General features: G+C 52.2%; 2 pseudogenes, besides 1 other annotated feature; both read right to left on the bottom strand.

Moving 5' to 3' along the window:
- Nucleotides 1-1,637, bottom strand: Tc00.1047053511549.20 (annotated as a pseudogene; the record flags this gene model as incomplete).
- Nucleotides 1-5,925: a sequence feature (areas not merged during assembly with more than two copies in the genome that could not be assigned to a particular haplotype).
- Tc00.1047053511549.10 lies at nt 4,942-5,895 on the bottom strand (annotated as a pseudogene).

Raw genomic sequence — 5,925 nt, 5'->3', positions numbered from 1 at the left:
CCCTTGGAACGTCAGTCCACCATCAGGAGTACATGTCACTGCCCAGTGAACGGTTGCATTCACGCAGGGGCACTCGCCACTCCATGTATTCACAGTTGACGTGCTGGATAAGAAGACAACCAGCCCTTTGCCAAAGTCACCACCACAACCACTGCGCTTCTTGTCATTCTTTTCATTCCCGCAGCCGTATCCCCTCGCAATGCACGCGTCTCTTTCCTTCCAGGCAGCCAACACCTTCATTTCCTTCAAATTCCCCGTCACGTCCAAAAAGCAATGTTGTACTGCTTACCTCCCTCCGCGGCAGCGACCTCGTACGAGCAGCGCAGTTTTCACTTTCCCTTCTTCGCTTCTTTACGCAATGACGCTTTGTCTGCGGCGCAGAGCAGAGTGCTGGCGGCGACGTTCTCATTCTCAGCGGATATCGGCGCAACATCATAAATTCAGCTCATGTCCGTCAGCCACAAGTGAAGCCGACCCGTTTCTTCTTCTCCCTCCTTCCCAGATTATACCGGCCGGCTGACGAGGATGAATTTCTGTCCATCGATCGTCGCACTGACGAAGCCACCCGGCACGCCGTGCCCTGTACCTGTCCGTGAGTTGCCCCACACGCCCGAAATAGTGTCGTATGCCTCCGTCCACCGAATCTCCCTTTCCGTCCGCCCTGCAAGCCCTGCGGCTGCCGTCCTCACACGACGTCCTCATGCGGAGACATTTGCCCTCCCATTCAAGCGTCGCAGGCTGGATGCAGCCCTCATGGCTGCTATCATTCGAAACCTCCTTATCATACACTAAACCGTTGGCGAGTATGATCAACGAAACGACCTCTCCACCATTAGTAAGTGCTCGAATGGGAAGCACATAAGAATCGTCGTCCCCCAGCCGAATGCGTGCACCGCCACCACCCAGAAATTGTTTGTGGGGTTCAACATTGGGTTTGAAATCCTTCAAGAAGCTGTCAAGAAAAACTCTCAAAGTTGTTTATTGATTCCACTCAAACTCCCTCTTATCCTTATCGTCGTCTTCAGAGAAAACGGTGCTCCTCGCATACCTGGACGACCAATAGCCATCAACAGCCACCTTCGTCCATGGAGCCCCTGACTCGCCATAACCCCCGACAAGAGCATATGTTTCTCCATCAGCCATAATAGTCGTTGGGCTCAATAGGCGGTCCACTTTAATGTCGTAATAATCAACCATCATGCCAGTTCCATTCGCCCACGTCCCTCCATTGACTTCCATCGACTTTGCAGCAATGCCAACACGCAATTTTCCATCCTTGTTGTTTTTGAAATGCGCTTCAGCAACGGCCACAACAACACCACTCACTCCAAAAAGAAAAGTTACACGTAACAAATCCCAACAGACCACCCTCGTGGCATCCATTGAATCACAAATTGATTCCTCTCCAGTAAAATATAATTACACAATTTGAATTACCCCCCACAACAGCTCCACAGGGGCCGCAGCACATCATCAACAAGAGAGAGCAGAAGCACCGCCGAAGTAAACACACGCCGGGACATGTGGGGCCTCCGCGGCTCACTCTCTCTTCCTTCCCTCCTCCTTCCGCTGGATCCGGTCACGCGGCGACGGTTGTCTGTGCGGGGTGCCTTCACTGCAGCAACACGTGAGAGCATATAAATATGTGTGTGTGGGCGGTGTGTGTGCTGTTGGTCCTTTTAGAGCCTTCGAATTTCACAGTGACGATTAGCGCTTAGCGTTTATTTTCCTTCTTGGAGGGGAGCAACAGGCAACAGCGGAAGAAATGCAGTACAACAGCAGTTCACACCGTCACCACTCACAGCGAACCACAACATCACCATCCCCGCAGCCACTACTTCCTAGTGCCTCTTAACAGCACACACACAAAACAAAACATGTGATTGGCCTCCCAATGGGGACCACAGGCCATGGCCCTGCAAATAAGCCAAACGACATGGAGCCACGCGTGCAGTGAGAAGCACGAGAGCTGCACTGCAAAGGCACGGCGGCGTGACAACACGTGTGGAGTATTGATGCAGAACAGCACACCACGCGCAAGAAGAATTGCTCCTCCCGCTGAGCAGAGAGGAAAAGAGCCCCAGCGCCCAATGATGAGAGGTCGCCTGACCTCCTCGCAGCACCTGTAATCTCGGCAGACACAAAGATGCAGACGACGCTCTGCTGCACGCATTGCGGCCGTCTCATCCTTCACAATGGCAACCGCATCCTGTGGCACCACACGCTGTCGTCGACGCGCACAGCATCCGTCTCCCTCCCTCCTGTTCCTCTCCCTGAGAACTCATCGGTGGACGTGGAACACTTACAGACGCGTCAGAAATCACATGTTTTTCCTCTTCCCTTACACTTCGAACAGCAGCTCCGCCTAACGCATGCCACTCCTCCTTTCGCAGACTCTCCTCAGACACGCCTCCCGCCAAATTCACCATCCCACATTCACGCAGTCCGTAAACATCACGCAGTCGCCAGTATGACGATGCCGCACACGCCAACACGGCACCACGCCACTCGGCGCAAACAGCGTCTGGACACACAAAACAGGTTGCCCCAGACAACGACAGCCCCTCCAAGCAGTGAGGCAGGACTCGTCGCTAACAATCAAACAATCAGCTCCTCGTCTCCTCCTTCCGCCATGCACGAGGTTCCGTCTGCCACATGCATCATATGTGACGCCCGGGCTCTCAATGAGTAAACAAGGCAGTATGCTCCCCTCGGCTAAACAAGAAGCCCATTGACAATTCTCAGCCAGTCGTCTCCATGGGCCATGCATGAGGAGCACCACGGCAAGAATGCACAGAAGATTGCATGCAAAACACCAACTCATTCCGCGTCAATAAAAAGTATGGCACCAGACATGGGCTTCACAAGAATTTTGGCTAGCGCTTCCCTGAGAGGCCTCCCATAAGCACACATCGCACGTGATCACAGTGAAGGAGAAGTAACGCCTCCGGTCCGACTGTCATTCGGCGGGACGGATCAAATCAAAGTCCAACAAATGCCATAAATCATCACATATTTCAAAAGTAGCATCTGCACCGTATACGACAAATGCACGGCACGGAAGAAAAGCCATGTCCAAACACACGCAACACACAGACACAGTAAGAGAGTTTGGAAAAGCAGCACCCAAAGCCATCCTCTGTGAATGGAAATGATAATAGCAACAAACAACGTGAAGCACCAGTCGGGCACCACATATGGGCCACAGACACACCCACTCCCCCATTCGCTCTTCCTCCTCCCAATGGCGTGGCCCTCCTGCACCTCCACAAACACGTTTGCTTATCATTCATGTGTGCCCCTAACGCAGGCACTCAAGGTGCGTTTCGGTAATCCAACATTCAACACCTATGAAAAACAGAGGGCATGCTCGCAGAGGCCACACGGCTCCTCAACACACCCTCAAGCCCTGCTCACGACTCTGCAATGCAATGGAAGGGAATACAGGCGGCTCTCGTGTCACAGATGGCGGCCAATGTGAGCGGTGCCCGAATGCGGATAATGCCAAGATGTGAAACAGAAGAGGCGGTAGAAGAAGAGCTCGCAGGGGACGTCACCTGCCACGCCTGAAGTGTGTCGTGTCATTCGTGCAACGGAGAAGAAATGACACTGTTACTGCGGTGCGTGCGCCTCACACTCGGGCCAATGAACGCCTCAAGGAACATCCTGTGAAGGACATACAGCTGACAGTGCAAATAATCCCGAGTCTCATCAGCTTTCCAGCAGCTGCTCCCTTGGCGAGACGTCGCTCTCTTTCGTCCTTGCCTCCCGTGCGCCATCCTCGTATAGAGGAAAAAACCCTCCACAACAGGTGTCATCAGGCCCCTCCAAATAAATAAGAAAGTATTCCCGGCCTCGAGAAAAAGCCCCCAAAGTGGCAGTCAACGTGAACTCAGCAATGCATGTCATCTTCTGCAGCCGCGTGCATTGCAGCTCTCCTCAGCCACCCACTGTTTCTTCCTTCCTTGTAGACCCGAACCGCATGGTACACTTGGATTTGCTCGGATCCTCCACAGGCTCTTGTAACGGTGTCCACCACGCCCGTGCGGCTCATGGTTGCATCACGTCTCTGTTCACTCCCGTACCATCAAATAACGTAAAATAAAGATCCATAACACCACAGCTGTGAGGCAAACACACATGCATCACTCCAACAAGTGCCACTGAGAGAAATTACACGGTATCACACACTCTCTCTAATCAACAATTTGCCGTCAACAATCACGACGGCATTAAGAAGCAGCCTCGGGGCAATCCCTGAACGCCGTTACCGCCTCGGCGAGCGACCGACTCTGGGAACCCTGTACTCCATTGCCGTTCCGGGAAGGACTCTTGCCACCGCCAACCGTGTTCCTCTGTCGCGTTGCCGCACGGAGCCTTTTTCGCAAAACAACGGGCTCCATTTTAAACACGTGCCTGTAGGATTGCAAGCAGCAGACGCAGGGCGCACCACCTCGTTGTCCATTCTCAATAAAAAGAGCATCCGCGCCAATTTGCCGCAGCACTCACAAATGTGCTTCTGTTGTTTTATGCGTGTTTTCCCAGACAAACCGTATTGCCAGTACCGCGGTAACACGTGTCACGGACCTCAAAGCGCTGCAATTTGCTCCGGCACGACGCAGGTGGCCCGAACGCCTGTGGATGCCATCAGCACTCAATGGTATGCGGCGCCTCATTCCATGCGATCACACGGAGTGCACCATTTCCTCAATAGAAGTTATTCGTCGGCCATCCCTTAAGGATGCTTCGTTAGTGATGGGCCTTCGAACACAATAGAAGAAAAGAAAATTGAAAATGCGGTAGTACTGCGACACCACTGGCCGCAATGATTCTCTCATACCGTGGCAATTCTCCAATTACGCACCGTATACACACACAACTATCCAAAAACATATGGAACAACCCCTAGTATTTCATACCAAAAACCAAAGCACCCCTTTCCCTCCCTAACTCGTTTTCCTATTTCGTTATTTCTCACTTCGGGGAGCCTCGTCTCTTCTAATACCTCCGGATGGTATTGACACTGGGTACTGGCGCACCCTTTTCCTACAGAACGCCGCTATTTCACGGCTTTCATCGTCGCTCACATTATTGGAATTGACGACATCACATCTCCGCCAGTCGTTCATCGGCGTGCTGCAAATAAATAATCTCTCACGACATGTCTCGGGACAATTCCTCCCAACCATTACAATATGCCGCCAGGCACTCAGTGAACGGCCTCACAGTGCTGGCGGTGGTGTGGTGCCCACCCGCCGTAGCCATCCGCAGCCCAACCAGCGTCATTGGATTAGAGTCCACAAAGTAAAAGCCGTCCACCAGCGGAAAGGTTTGGACTTTAGGCTCATAAAGCACCCAGTGGTCCATAGCAACCGGATTGGAAAGGCGTTCCGGTGGCGGTAGAACCTCTTTTCTGGCGAAGCTCGTGTCTGAGTGCTCTTTCAGCGCACAGCTGTGTGGCTCACGTCGTCCTCGTGGCCTCAGTTCCTCAATTTTAGGTCTTATCGCACGCAGGAAATCCTCATTCAAAAATGCGGATACGGCATACTTTTCAATAAGATATGGTGGGACATAATCCCAGAACCTCAATAAAAGAGAAATAAACTCGGACTGCTTCATTTCATTCTCCAACCTGGACAATGTTTCACGTTCGAGATGGGGAGATATCAGTACAGTCAGAGGCGACTCAATGCTGTTTCCTCGTCGTACTCGGACAACCCTCACAGGCTTTCGAGACAATTCGCTGTCATTAGACGAGTAACAATATCCAATATTCAAGTAACGCCCGAATTTCGAAGCGTTCATCCCATCCACGGCTTGTTGACACGCTTTAATGCGGTCATCATATGCCTGTTTATCAAAGATGGAGCGGAGAATTGGTCCCACGTTATTCATGCGACCAGTCACCTCCTTCCAGTATTCCAC

The sequence above is a fragment of the Trypanosoma cruzi genome, genomic scaffold (assembly GCF_000209065.1).
Source record: "Trypanosoma cruzi strain CL Brener 1047053517135 genomic scaffold, whole genome shotgun sequence".
In the NCBI taxonomy this organism is placed as follows: domain Eukaryota; phylum Euglenozoa; class Kinetoplastea; order Trypanosomatida; family Trypanosomatidae; genus Trypanosoma; species Trypanosoma cruzi.
The sequence above is the reverse complement of the archived record's forward strand: the minus strand, read 5'-3'. Positions and strand labels throughout refer to the sequence as shown.